At 38.9% G+C, this 14,375-nt stretch overlaps 1 pseudogene; it reads left to right on the top strand.

Annotated features, from left to right (window-relative positions):
• Positions 1-869: 869 nt before the first annotated feature.
• Positions 870-1,445, top strand: LOC134364181 (large ribosomal subunit protein uL6-like; annotated as a pseudogene).
• Positions 1,446-14,375: the final 12,930 nt, after the last annotated feature.

Below are 14,375 nucleotides of genomic sequence, written 5' to 3'. Positions count from 1 at the left end.
TACCTTTATTCCCTGATATTATATAAATAGATGGAGAGAGAAAGGATTCCAAAATGATTTCAACATTTTATAATCCTGGGTGAATGGATGAGTTATGATGTGGAAAGTTGAGAACTAAATTGTGGATGATGTTGCTTTTTGGATAAGGTAAATCTAAGGTCAGAAGACATCTAAGAAAAAACTGAATATTATACACATACATATGATAGTACATATACATATGTACTAAAAAAGACTTCATTTTGAAGAACTTGAAACAATGGATTTGTAAAGTCAAGTCTCTATAAATGGAAGTGTATTGCCACAGTATGCTGAAGCAATGCACTATATTTTAAAAAAAATACAGATATTAACAGTTGAGTGCATTTATAAATAACATACATTGTAAGGAGAAAATGTTGGTTCCAAAGTGGTGGTGCTTAAAAAAGTTTAACACCATGCTGTTGTAATTATACTTTTTGCAAATAAAACATAGCATTTTTTTCAAATGTTGTTTGTTGCTTGTTTATAAATTTCACTAATCTGATTTTTTTCAGAACTCTTGCTCCCTAGAGCTACTTGGATGAGGGCAACTACAAAATGTTAATGCCATTGTCAGCTCAGCATGGAGAGAAACCAGAGGACTCAGGAGAACTACCATGTCTAAGCTAAGTTGGACGCACTGCATGAGCCTGCAAAATCTGAGCACAATCTAAGGCAACACCTTGAGGATGAGAGCAAGTCCTTTTTCCTTTGGCCTATCCATGCTCCTCTCCTCTGTCCTGCCAAGACTCCTCACCCTGCAACACATACATCTACTGACTGCTGCAACACTGTACCACAAGCAATTGGAAATGAGTCAAGCTCCTTTTGCTGCATCTACTGCAAGAATGAAGACCATTGTCAGCAATCAGACTGTTGACATTTCAGAAAATGTCAGCATCACTTTGAAGGGACACATAATTACAGTGAAGGGCCCCAGAGGAACCCTGCAGAGGGACTTCAATCATATCAATGTAGAGGTCAGTCTTCTTGGAAAGAAAAAGAGGCTCCGGGTTGATAAATGGTGGGGAAATAGAAAGGAACTGCCTACTGTTCGCACTACCTGTGGTCAGGTACAGAACATGATCAAGGGTGTTACGCTAGGCTTCCCTTACGAGATGAGGTCTCTGTGTGCTCACTTCCTCATCAACGTCGCTATCCAGGAGAATGGATTTCTTATTGAAAGCCAAAGTTTCCTGGGTGAGAAATACATTCGCAGGGTTCAAATGAGGCCAGGTGATGTTTGTTAACTATCTCAAGCCGGGAAAGATGAGTTAATCCTTGAAGGAAACAGCATTGAACTTGTTTCAAATTCAGCTGCTTTGATCCAGTAAACCACAACAGTTAAAAACAAGGATATCAGAAAATTTTTGGATGGTATCTATGTCTCTGAAAAAGGAACAGATCAACAGGCTGGCGAATAAGATCTAAGAGTTGTCCAGCTACAGAGACAAGCTTCAGGATGATTCGTAAGACATGCTTATAAATTTTAATGATGGAGTAAAAGACCTCTATTAAAAGAGAGAGAGAGAGAGAGAAAGAGAGAGAGAGAATGAGTCAAGTTTATCTGAGCTGAGGACTTTTGGCCCTAGGAGAGTTAACTAGTCTGAGTTCATCTTACTCATTTAGCTTAGTCAAAATTCCCCAAATATCATGTAGGAGCAATGAGAATACAGTGTCCTATAGAACCTATGTGTACACCCTGAAAGCACGGATTGTGCAGACCTAGTTCTTTAAAAGAAAAAAAAAAAAGGAAAGAAAACGTCCCAAATCACACAGTAGTACGAGGCAAAATATCTGATTACAGAGTCTAAAACTGCTTTGTGTATGTAATTTTTGAAGAGAAAAAAATTACAAGCCAGCAGCAATGAAGTGCTTAGTGCAAGATTTCAGTTTTCAACCTTGCAGCTATTACATTTCAATCTGAGCAGCAGGAAGATTCTGCTGATCCTAAGCTAACGAATGTCAAGAAGGAAATGGCTTTCTTTCTTCTTTTAGCAGGTGGTTATTGTTTTAAAAATGAAGAGCCTTAAACTTGGCTGGAATCCAAGGCATGTCACATAATCCTGATCTAGAGATATGCAGTGAGAATCCCCAGCCCCCAAATATTTGATTAGAGCATATGTAAATTGTCCTGTGTTCTTGGCATGGGCTGAATCAGAAATGACAATGTAGATTATAATGTTCTCACACAATCAAAGATTATTATTACTATTTTTTTCCCCAGAGGAAGTAAAACTTGTTTAGTCAGGAGATCTGATGCTTCTGATATGGCAGATAATTTCTGTTCTTATTCAATAAGGAAATAAACAATGAATGAAACACTTCATGACATTCTGTAAATATAACTTAGATTTCCTAAAAAGTTAATAACATAACTAACACTGAAATATGTAGTCACTCAAGAAACCGTAAGCCATTTTCTTTATTGACCCCAATTTCTAAGGGGTCAATATAATATAATAACTGACCCTAAGCCCCAAATCAGAAAATCAGATTTCAGAGCCTCAAATATGTATTAAACCCATTTAGAAATGGTGTACTAGCTAAAATATGAAAGAGATACATTTTCTTGCTGTAGAATTAGTTGACAAGGAATTTAAACATTTTATCTTCCATGTGTCTGCAACAGCATCTGGAGAAATAAAAATCACAGTAATCATAAATGCCTAAGTTCAAGGCTTTGCAGAAAACAGCTCCACCCTCTTTCTGATGTCCTTGGTTTGGTCCCACGGATCTGGCTGCACAGAGTGAGTGTCTTAACACCATTCCAAATATGGTTAAAATAATGGTAGGTAAGACTTATCATTGTGATAAAGACACATGGGAGACACACATTAAACAAAAAGGACTTTTCTGTGCTTTAACACAATGGAAAAATGGAATTATATATGTTTGCTATAACTTGCCATCTACAAAGAATTATTGTATATCTGGAGAGCAAGTCCTAGGGGTGTGGGCATCTCATATATATCTCATACCTGACTCATATAACAACCAGAAACATGTTTATATCCCAAAATTGTCAGTTTAAAAAAATGTAGGTGAAAGCTTTTCTATTTAGCTTCAAAAATAGTTAAATTATGGAATTAAAAAAAAAAAAAGAGTGAAGAGGGGGAAGGGATCGAAACCCTTGTCTGTGCAGACAAGAACCAGTCTTGCCTGGAGAGAGAAATGAATGCACTGCCTCAGAACAGACAATAGAAAACTAATGAGGTAAAAAGTCTGGCATGATTGTGATCTGATTTTCACAGATTAAACTAATGTCAATGAGGAGAAAAGAAGAGTGAATGAGCCTAAATGGCTTTGAAACACCTGCAAATAATTGTGTTTCCAGAGATAGATTGTTTGCGCATTGTTTTATGTAGCATTTTACAATAGAAGGAATGGACCGAGGATTTGGAGAGAGGTGGGATTCTTTTCTTTCACCTCCTCCCTGCTCCAAATATATCTCCCCGACCAGCCCCTATCTCAGTGGATGTCCCAGGAAGGAGCTGCCCACTGATCCCTCTGCCTGTCTTAAATTTCCACAATTCTGTTGATAAGAAAATAAAATGACTGAAGCTGGAAGCTGCACCCCAATCTTTAGAAAGAAAGATTTTTTAGTAATAGCATTTTACAGCACCTTATCTGTCCAATATAGGGGTTACAATTCTTGGCAGAATTCTAGGCGCTATTTTTGATTCATTCGTTTTATTTCCTCTTCTTTGGGCCCTTGATCAGATATTTCTGGGCACATATTTTACTCAGAATTCAAGTGAGGTCCTCTTGCAACCAATTGAAATTTTTGACTGACAGCCCCATGTGAAGAGAAATTTTCCCATTCCTATGAATAACACCTATAAGAAATGTTATAAACAATTCTCTAAGGGCTAGATTAGGGTGTGGAAGAGGTAAAATCTATACGACTATGCTTAAGACTTGAAATCTTTTGCTTCCATTTTGGAGACAATGAAAAAGAAATGGTTATCATTGTAAGACTATTACACTTTTTGTACTCTCTGGAAATTAATCACCGATGTGGTAGATATGTACTGAAAACTTTATTTCAAAGTTTAACCATATTCAATTAAGTTTCTGATTAGTTTAATATGACTTCATCTTACCAGAGAACAGTTTGAATTACCATGAAAATGCAATTTTATTTTAAAGGAAGACTCTCAAGCCAAGCAGAGTAAGAAATTCATGTTGACTTTTCTACGATCTTCCTTTCTTTTTTAAATGTCAGGTTTATGGAGCTGTAATTTTCATACAGTAAAATTCTTCCTTTTAGTGTGAGCTCTGACAAACGCATGCAGTTATGTAACCACCACCACAATCAAGATGTAGCATAGTTTCTGCACCTGCAAATATTTCTTCATGCCCCTTTGCATTCAGTCTTCCCCCTCCTAACCCCAACCCCTGGCAACTACTGATTTGTTTCCTGTTCTATAGTTCTACAGTATTGCCTTTCCCAATATGTCATGTAAATAGTATCATACAGTATGTAGCCTTTGGGGTCTGGCTTTTTTCATTTAGTGTAATGTATTTGAGATTCATCTATGTTGTTGTGTGTATCAGTAGTTTATTTCTTTTTATTGCTGAATAGTATTCCATATGGTCCCACTTTTTAGGAAGAAATGCATGTGCTAGCTGGTTCTTCCAGCTTGGTTATACCAGATTCAAGGGCAGACAGAGCCTCTATCTGGTGGCATTTGGGACCCTCTCTGCAAATTCTCCTATGAAAACACTGGATAACACCTTTTAGCCTAGGAGAACCCCACCCCCCAAATTTTATATACATATATATACCATTTAGGGAGCAATTCTGATGAGAGAAGAGCTGGAACTGAGGTAAATACTAAACTAAAGTTCTAATGATACAAGGATACATTTAAAAAAATTTCTGCAAATAAACCACTCAACATTTATTGTTTTCCTGAAAAAAAAAAAAAAAAGAAAGAACCATTTGTAGGGTTGGAGAAGGTCTTGAAAGATGATTAAACAGCTTATCAACTGATTATTACTTTTCAAAATAGTAGTGCATGTATTTATCTAGCACTTTCTACTATTGAAAACAGTTACCACACGTGCTATCTCATTTAATTCTCAAAGCAATCCCATGAGGTCAGCAGGGCAGGTGTCATTACCCATAATTTACAGATGAGAAAACTGAATGTCCGAGGACACAGTGGCTTGCTTCGATCAAGCAGTTGGCAATCGTCAGTGCAGACTCAAAAGCTCAAGACTCCTGACCCCAATCTAGTGGAACTGACAGGACTAAATTCTGATTAATAAATTTAAACAGCAGTAAATATTGTTAGAGATTAGTACTTAGGCTAAATTCTAATACTAAATTAGAATTTAGTATTTAGCTAAATTTGTACAAAACTTTAGCCATGTGTTTCTTGTTAATACATAAAAAATGAAATTTTTAAAAGAATACAATCTCACCGTGTTATTAGGTTAAGCACTTCTAAAACAAACAAGCAAACGAATTGTAAATTAGACCATTTGGAATTTGTGCAATTTAAATGGTTGAGTTATTTTATGTTAGGGAAGTGACTGCACAGTATTCATTAGCTAATTTTCATGATGTTTTGTTTTTTTTTAAAAAAAACACATTGGGCCAAATTACACTTTCAGAGATGCCCACAGAATTTTAATTAACATAATAGGTCTAAATTCAGTTCTTTATGTAGTGACTTCCTTTCAAATAGGTGTTGAACATTATAATTTCCCCTTTTGTAAGGAAAGAAAATCAGTCTTTGCAGGCCAAATTATATATCCACAGTCCGACAATGAATTGAGGAAGAGTTCATCACAGGTATGGGGTTTATGAAAGTGAAGTTCTTGCCCTAATAGTTTGGCCAATGGTGGAAAAACTGGTGACATCCACATTTGTCCCATTGAATGTCTTAGTTATGCTATCTTCCCTAGCCTCCCACCTGTTCTTTTTTGCTTTGCGGAGGTAAAAAAAAATCATAGAAAGGACAAAGATCTAAGTATATTAAATTTGTAAAATACCTTCTAGAAAATTTCATAAAAATTTAAAGAATCAACAAAATTTTATTGTTTATAAGGCAGCATGTCCCAACAAAGCTTTGCAAAGACTTCAACATTAATTGTCACCATCTTCCTGGGAGGTAAGTAGTGGTATTTATAAGCCAATGGGTTTATTTAAATTTAGTTTTTACATGCATATGATTTTTACTCAAAGGAGCCTGGTGATAAAAGCAACACTACATAAAAAATAGCCTATTCTGTGTCACTTTGATGTCTGCCAGTTTGAAGGATTGAGCATAAAGAGATGGCATCTCACAAACTGCGTTCCAGGGTTAGAAATTCCAAGGGAAATAGAGTTACCTTTAGCATCTTAGAGCTATTGTCACTTGTCTTGTGGATCTAGAGTTTAAGAAAAAATATATTAACAGGAGCTAGGGAGCACTCAGTGCTTAACATGAGCAGCTGTTAATTATAAAATGACAGTATTTTACTAAAAATGTTGATATGGCTCTCAAAGAATTTTTAGGAAGACATTAAATCCCTTTTATCTCTGCATCTGATTTTTACATTTGCTACCTTCTTTCCCCTAAAGAATGCCTATTCTCCCTTCAGAGCTCTATCAAAGCTCATAAAACCAATAAAATATGTTTTTTGGAGGAAGCCAAAATGTATTTGAAGGAATTAGGGTTGATTTGGGAGATGCAATGCTAGTGTTATAGCAGATTAGTTCTGTTAAATATGAGTAGGATGAGTGTTTTGTATATTGTTCTGCAATAAAATATATGGTCATATGTATGCATGTACACGAATGTGGTATATTACATAGAAAGCTGCTTGCACTATCAGTGGGTGTTTAGTCACAGTGATACTGAAACAAAAATTAAATATTGGCCAAGGATGAAAGGTTTTTCTGTAGAAGCTGTAGACACCAGTACAATGTAAGATATATTTCTTGTATTCAAGCCTGTCTTTTGTTTTGCTTACACAACAAAGTTATCATGCTAATTACATAGTAATATGCTGCCCCTGAGGACTTCCTACATTGATAGCATCTACTTGAGGATGCAGATTTGGAGCCAATATGTGATTATTAGTATTTCAAACTGGTATGATCAGAATGACAGTTTCTCCTTCTAAGGGAGTCCTCTCCAGCTCTTTACTGCTGGGCTTGGGGTTTAACAATCAATAGTAGAAAAAATTCAGGAGAATTAGGGGATTTTTGCACATTGTTTTAAAAGAATGTGGGGTGGACAGTATTTTTGACTAACGAGCTAAGTCTAAGAGTGTGTGCTTGTGCATGTGTGTGTGTACGCAGGAGCTCACACTAGTATGTGTGCAGCCTCACTAGGGGGAGCTCTTGGCTGGCTGTTCAACAGCTTGACCATTGTCTGTAGGAGACAATTTTTCTTTGTTTGAAAATTTACAAATCATCAATGAAAATGCCACAGATATAGCAGAAGTTTGGGGGCTAAGTCACTGGTTCCCAGTTCTGCCTTCAGGTGGGGTGGGAGTTGGTGATGTGTTTTCCCCTTGGTCCCTTTGCCCAGCAATTGTTTCCCCATGTCCCCATCGTTTAACAGATTTCAGAGCTACTGTAAGTATTTCTTTTCACCCAGAGACGGGGCTTCTCTGAAGCTGTTCCTTCTGAAACACTCTCCACTGCGGCTGGGTGGAAACAATGAAAAAGTACACATTTTCAAAAGCCCAGAACTCTGATCAGTGAATTAAATGATGATAGAAACATGATTGCCATAAATGACATTGCCATGCAGGTTGAAAAACTGGGAACTTGGTGATTACAAATGCACCTGATTAAAAGAGTTATTAGGAGGAAAGTGATCAGTTGAAGAGACAAAAAATTATTTGAAAATCATTATAATGTAATCACTTTTAGATGGAAAAGAGATTATGCCAGCCTTAAGGGAGCAGTGACACTGACTTGGACAATTTTAGATATTATTGTCCTTATTCTTCAAATGTTCTCCTAGCTCTCACACTAGTGTGTGTGTGTGTGTGTGTGTGTGTGTGTGTGTGTGTGTGTGTGTGTGTGTCTTTTTAAATTGGAGGGAAAAAAAATAAAGTGCTTCTTTCCCTACCATGTTTCTTTCCTTTTTTCTCCACTCTAATGACATTTGGCAGGCTCGGCTGTGTAATGCTTGACTGGTTTTATTGTTGTCTGTTCCCAGTGGGGAATAGTTGACACTGCTCTCTGTTTTCAATTGATATCCATTTTCAACAATATTGCTTTCTATTAGATTCCTGCACAGTTTGTGCCAAGCAAACTGAATATTTACTGGGCTGACCTCAAAGCCTTCAAATCAACAAACACTAGAATAAGCAAAATATATATTTTTAAGATCAAATGTTTTCAAATGCTCTTCGTAAAATTATTATTTTTTAATATACTGCGAACTGAAGATTAAAGGATATTATATTGCCATTTCTGTCAGTCCATTTTTATTTATTTATTTTTCACACATTAAATAACGGAATTAAACATTGAAAGAATGGTTGCATGCACTACCTAGGCAAGGTTATAAGCAATTCAAAACTTCCGTATTTAGCAATCTCTCCTTCTAAACAATCAGACATTGTTTTGCTCATTATTTTTTAATGTAGACGTAGTTAATAATGTCATATTGAGTAGAGTAACTGAGTCTCACAAACCAGAAGACCAATAACCATTGCAATGTTTCCCCAGTGTCAGGGCCTCTGTCTTAGAATTGAGGATAGAAGATTGAATTTAACCATAAAGAAAGACAAATGGCCAGTGAATTACATAAATTTTTCTAATATTGTTTCTTCCATTTACTAAGCAAAGTTTTCAGAATCTTAATTATATGCCCTACCTACATCACAGCATATCAGGTTTCAGCTGGCATATAGGAAATAAAGATGTTTTATTTTTGGAGACAATTAAGAAAAGGATTTTAAAAAAGAACTGGTTTTATGACGGGCATCTCATGAACTATTGCAATATAGCCAAATATGTTTAGTTATTTTTAAAAAGGATTGTCATTCTTTTACACTAAAGTTGAAACAAACCATAACAGATAGAATGTGTCTGCATAAAATTTATCGGTCAGGTTGGGCTAACTATTGCTAATTCCAGTAAAGAAGCTTGCACAGTGAAGTGGGAGTTGACTTATATAAAGGGCAGTATTAAGAAATGTTATGGCCAAAACATACATTTTCCAATGATATTAAGACCACCAAACTCAAAATATTACAGAAGATAAAATCATTTTATGAGACTCTAATGAGTTGCAGGGAAAGGCTAGTGAGCCAAGCTTTATTTAAAAAGGTTTCTCCTTTCCTTCCTCTCTTTGTTCCTTCCTTTCTTCCATAAGCATTTATTGAGTATCTAGATCAGTAGCCTCATTTCTTTCAAGGCAGAGACTAATTTCTCTATTATCATTTCTTGGGTCCATAGTACCTGCCAGGTACTTGGTGCAAAGCACTCTCCATACAGATCACCTACCCCTTGCAACAACCCCATGCTCTGACTCTTTATTTTACTACCTCTCAAAGTATCTGTGTATTGCAATTGAAACACACCAGAGTCTTTTATGCTCATCTGCCGTTTGAGGCATTAGACTTAGAAAATGTGGTCAAGTGGAGATTGGACAGGCCTGGCAAGCCATGGCCTGGGTCTGATATGCCAGTGGTTCTGGGAAAATCCCTTACTCAGCTTCACTTTTCACCATCTGTGTCTCAGTTTTCCTATTTGTAGGCATAATTAAAACTGCCCACTGGGCCTTTCACAGGCATGTTGGGGAGATTAGCAAGAGACTGCAAACTTCCCTTAGCTCTTTGACAGAGAGGTGCTACAAGAAATCCAAGGCAGGAGCCTTGCACGCGAGGTACTGGATACATATACATTTAAACCTCCCTTTTTCTAAATTAAGTATGGCATTCTTTGGCTTGGACATAGAGTACAATTAATCCATAGGGTCTCAATTAAAAACACAATTTTCAAGAATTACAGGGATGCCAGGAAGCTCATGGCCAGTATGGGAATAGCATAATAGAATAATGTGGTGCAGGTGTTCTGGATGGGCGTTCAACAAACTCTGGTTCCAATGCAGCACTGAGTGTCACTAAATAGCTGTGTCAACCCTGGCATGCGACTTTCCCTCCTTTCCCTTTGTCACTTGCAAAACTAATTCATTTTCTGACTGCCTTGCAGGATAGTAAAGGGAATAAAACTAAGGAATGTGAGAAAGTATTTAGAATGATATTAAACATTATTTGTATGTAATATGTGCTATTGGTGACTTTTGAAAATGGGATGAGATAGTCCCAAACTTTCCTCTTTGGCAAATAGCAGTTGCATTAAAAACAAAACAAAACAAACAAAAAAAACACATCACAGGTTATTTACAGAGGAAAGAACCCCACTCTCCCTGTTGTTCCTTATGTGATGTTTTCGTCATTAAATGTTGATTGTCTTCCTGGTCGGGAATCATTGGGGCAGCTGTAAGACAGCTATGTCTCTCACTTCTTTGTCCTGAAAAGTACCCTCAGATGAAAGATGTGTTTTGCTCTTACGGAAAACGTGAATGATGTGATCTGAGAGTGTTTTCTCTTAGGAACCTTGCCTAGGAGTCTGCAGATAAAATATACTGTGGGCCAGCTGCATGGACGATTTTCTCAGTGGCTCTCATGCCATCTCAACAGTCTCACATCTGTGACCATGTTTTCCAAGTGGTATCAGAACTCAAGTATTCCTTACTTGGTTCTTCTCTTTTCCAAATGTGAATAGTTGTTTATCAAAGCAGTGAGCATACAAATAATGAAAAAGAGAAGATAAATTCCATTGAGATCTGTTACTTTGGTGGATATAATTTAAATTGGATTATTAAAATGAAAGTTCTAGTTTCTCTCTGTGCATTGACCGCCACTCTTGGAAAGCAAAATTGAAGCCAGGTTACCATGGAGGGTTGATGGCCCAGGGTAGGTGGGGTCATCTTGGTGAGGAATACTGCAGGTGTGTGGGTGTAAGTTACTGCAAGGATGTAAGGACAAAGGAAAGGTATTAGGCAAAGGAAATAACGAGTGGAAGAAATCACAGTGTTCCCTTAATTCCAGCTAGGTAAAATTCAGGTTAAAATAAGTCCCTCTATCTGAAAATGAGAGAAAAGACAAAAGGTTTGTTAAAAAGACAGAGTAAGATGAGTGGGGGAGAGAGGAACAATTATAACCCACTTCTCCTCCCTTCCTTCTCACACGCCAGGAGCCTCTGTTATTCCAGTTTGCTAAAGTGTAGGAATTGATCTGAGGCATGGAGGCTTATTTCCATGGCATGCCTTGGTGGGGTTTAGAGTCCCCAGATCTCCCTGGAAAGGACTCAGGGTCTGGGAAGCATTCCCAGCTGGAGTATGCTGGGATGTGACCAGGAGCTCTGCAGCTCAGAGAGACAGAGAGGAGGATAGAGGTAGTGAAAGGTGAAGGCAGTGGGTGTGGAGATGGCATCTGGGGGCTCAGGACAGAGATGTAAACTGTGACGGTGGCAGGGGCACAGCAGAAGTCAGGGGGCTGAGGAAAGTGGCACAGGAGGAAGGCGTGGGAAGCGGCCTGCGGTAGTCGCTCGGTTGCCTTGCAGACTGAGGCGAGTGACTTCTCTGTCAGAAGTTCAGGGACTTCATCTCTAAAAGGGGAGTTAAGAAAAAAAGACTGACCCTCAGGGAAGTTGGAAGTGACCATGGGATAGGAAACGTAAAGGCGTTTTGTTCAAATCCTTCAATAATGTGCAAACATGAAGCCCTCGCAGGACTGAGTGTGAAGTTGGCATGAATACAGGAGCAGGAAGGGAGGCCTGACCGGGTTTTGGGTTTGCAGTCCTGGCACCCTGCTCGGTCCTTGGTCATCAGGATCTGCAGTGGGTGTCTGGCTGCTGGTCATGCCAGCTGGCCCCGCCTCAAGCCCCCCGTGAGTGAGTAGAGAGGGGCTGTGGGAGAGCAGGACTCACGCAGAGAAGTGCTGAGATAGAGCTTCTGAGACCTGACCTCGTCACCTCAGCCCCAAAATGGCAACCAGCAGAGCACACCACCCAGGAAGTGACCTGAGCAGAAAGAGGCAGACTTTAAAATGTCTTCACAAATGAGGGGAATCTCAACCCAGAGGCAGATTCTGTAAAGGTAGTGTCTGCGGTTGGCTGGGTCTCACAAAATGAAGAAAATCAAACCAGAGACCTGTTTGTATAGCTGAGGCATGATTGTATTTTTAGTTTTTGTAACTAAATAAATCCATCAGTTGACAAAGAGAAGAGTGTAGTGGATTAGACAGAGAAGGTATGATTGAAGACGTGAAAGGCAGGGTCAACCCGAGACACATTGATCACAGTCTCATTAGCCTGGAACAGAAACAAAAATGAATTTGAAATGTGGGGATGAGGAGGGGAGGATAGAAAGGGGACCAAAGGGAAATAGTACGTTTTCCAACAGTGTGATTCATAACACACAGATGAACTCAGACACCGAGATACAGCTTATCGGTTAAACTCCTGACAGATCCGAGCCAGGGTGAAATGTTTCTATCATCCCATCTCTTTCTCTCTTGCTGTCTTTTTTTAGTAAAGCACCTGGAAATAATTTTTATAGCATAGAAAAGGGGTTTTGCTCCTGAGAAGTATTTTTAATTTTATAAGACTGAAAAATATATTCCAATAAAATCAAATAAAGAGTGCTAGGAGAGAGACCAACAAGAGCCTGGGCCTATTAGTACTATTGACAGGTCATTTCTATGATTTAGATAGTAAGAAACATATATTAACAATAAAAGAGATCTATAAAACAGCTGATTGCGTATTTCATTAAATTGGAAATGAAGCTGATCATAAAATTTTATATTAGAAGGAAGTAAAATAATTGGAGCAAAATTAAAGTAACCATTATTGAAAACTTAAGTTTAATCTTCAAGGCCCTTCATCAGCTGCCCTGCTATCCTGTGCCTACTATCCCATCCTCATTACATTTCATTTGCTTGAAAAAGTTACGTTCCTCAGACTGATCTTCCTCTTCCTGCCTAGAGCATCCTTTCTCTGCTCGTGCTGTCTCCTTTGCCTGCCTTCTCATGTCTCTTTTATTCTATTCCTGTTACATCCTTCCAGAACTGGCAGAAAGCTTTCTTAGGCAGTTCTCCATGAGTAACCTTTTCTGGGATTCAAGGGAGCCCCATGATGAGTTCCTCACCTGAGTTCTGAACCAGATGAGAAATGCACAGAAATAGGACAGATGAAGGCCCAAATGTGGTCTTCTGATAAACCCGATATTGGAGACCGTGGCAAGTGAACCTTATAATCCTGAATTGGAGAGATATAGCCCCCCATCTCAGGCAGAGCTGGCCCATGGCAGCGATCTGCCACTGTCAACGTGGAGCAGAACCTGTGCTGCCGGTGGGCAGGCTCACTCCCAAGAGCAGGAGGGAGAACAGAGCTGTGCAGGCAAACTTCCTCATCCCAGACTCATCAACTGGGAGGGAGGCTGGGAGTGGAGAGAGGCCAGGAGGGTCTCACTAGTGGAGCACCCCCAACATAGAAAGAGAAGTACTATTTCTCCAATAGCAACACTATTTTAAAAAATTTCTTCACTGTCTTGTTCTGCAATGTCATATTTTTACACACTTTGATCCAGTTGTGGTTCACTGTGAATATCGGATAAGGGATTTATTGCAGATATTAGACCTTACCCAACTGTGGGATGTGAAGTCTCAGAGGAGGAGCTGAGGATGGAAGAAGAATCACTACCTGTCCATCCTGAGCACTGGGATGGGTGGGCAATCTGAGAAGGAAATCTGAGAAGCCAAGACATCGAGCTGCCAAAGTGGGACCCTGAAGGGGGCACGCATGGGGAGGTCTCTGAGTATCTGCTGGTTCTTGCCAAGTACCTGGTGGAGGACCTGGGGCTGCTGTGGTCAGTGGTGCCAACAGTTAAGGAGAAGAACTGAACTTGAGGTGGAGGAGAGTGAGGACAAGCTGAGAACCCTTCTGGCACCTCTGATCAGTCTGTCACTTCATCTAACTGTGAAGAACGTTGGGAGTAATGCAAGCTGCTTCTCTCCCATCTCTTCCTTGGCTTACTCTAGCCTGAGATCATACAAGGGAGGGGGTTCCAGGAAAAGTGGTTCTTAGCTTAAACAGGTTGATGATGGAACAATCCAGCACAGGCAACACCTTGCTAATCTGGCATCCATACGCACTTCTTTTAACCATGTTTAATTTCAAAATAAAGAGAGAAAAGTTGCTTCTCCTCAACATGGTACAATCAAAGACATTTTAACCCATTCTCCAAAAAAGGACTCAAGAAGTCTCTACTGTCAATTTACTCATTGAGGGAAGTTCATTTCCCTTCTAGCTCAATCAAATTCAC

Source organism: Cynocephalus volans, chromosome 15, assembly GCF_027409185.1.
Source record: "Cynocephalus volans isolate mCynVol1 chromosome 15, mCynVol1.pri, whole genome shotgun sequence".
NCBI classification, from domain to species: Eukaryota; Metazoa; Chordata; class Mammalia; order Dermoptera; family Cynocephalidae; genus Cynocephalus; species Cynocephalus volans.
The sequence above is the reverse complement of the archived record's forward strand: the minus strand, read 5'-3'. Positions and strand labels throughout refer to the sequence as shown.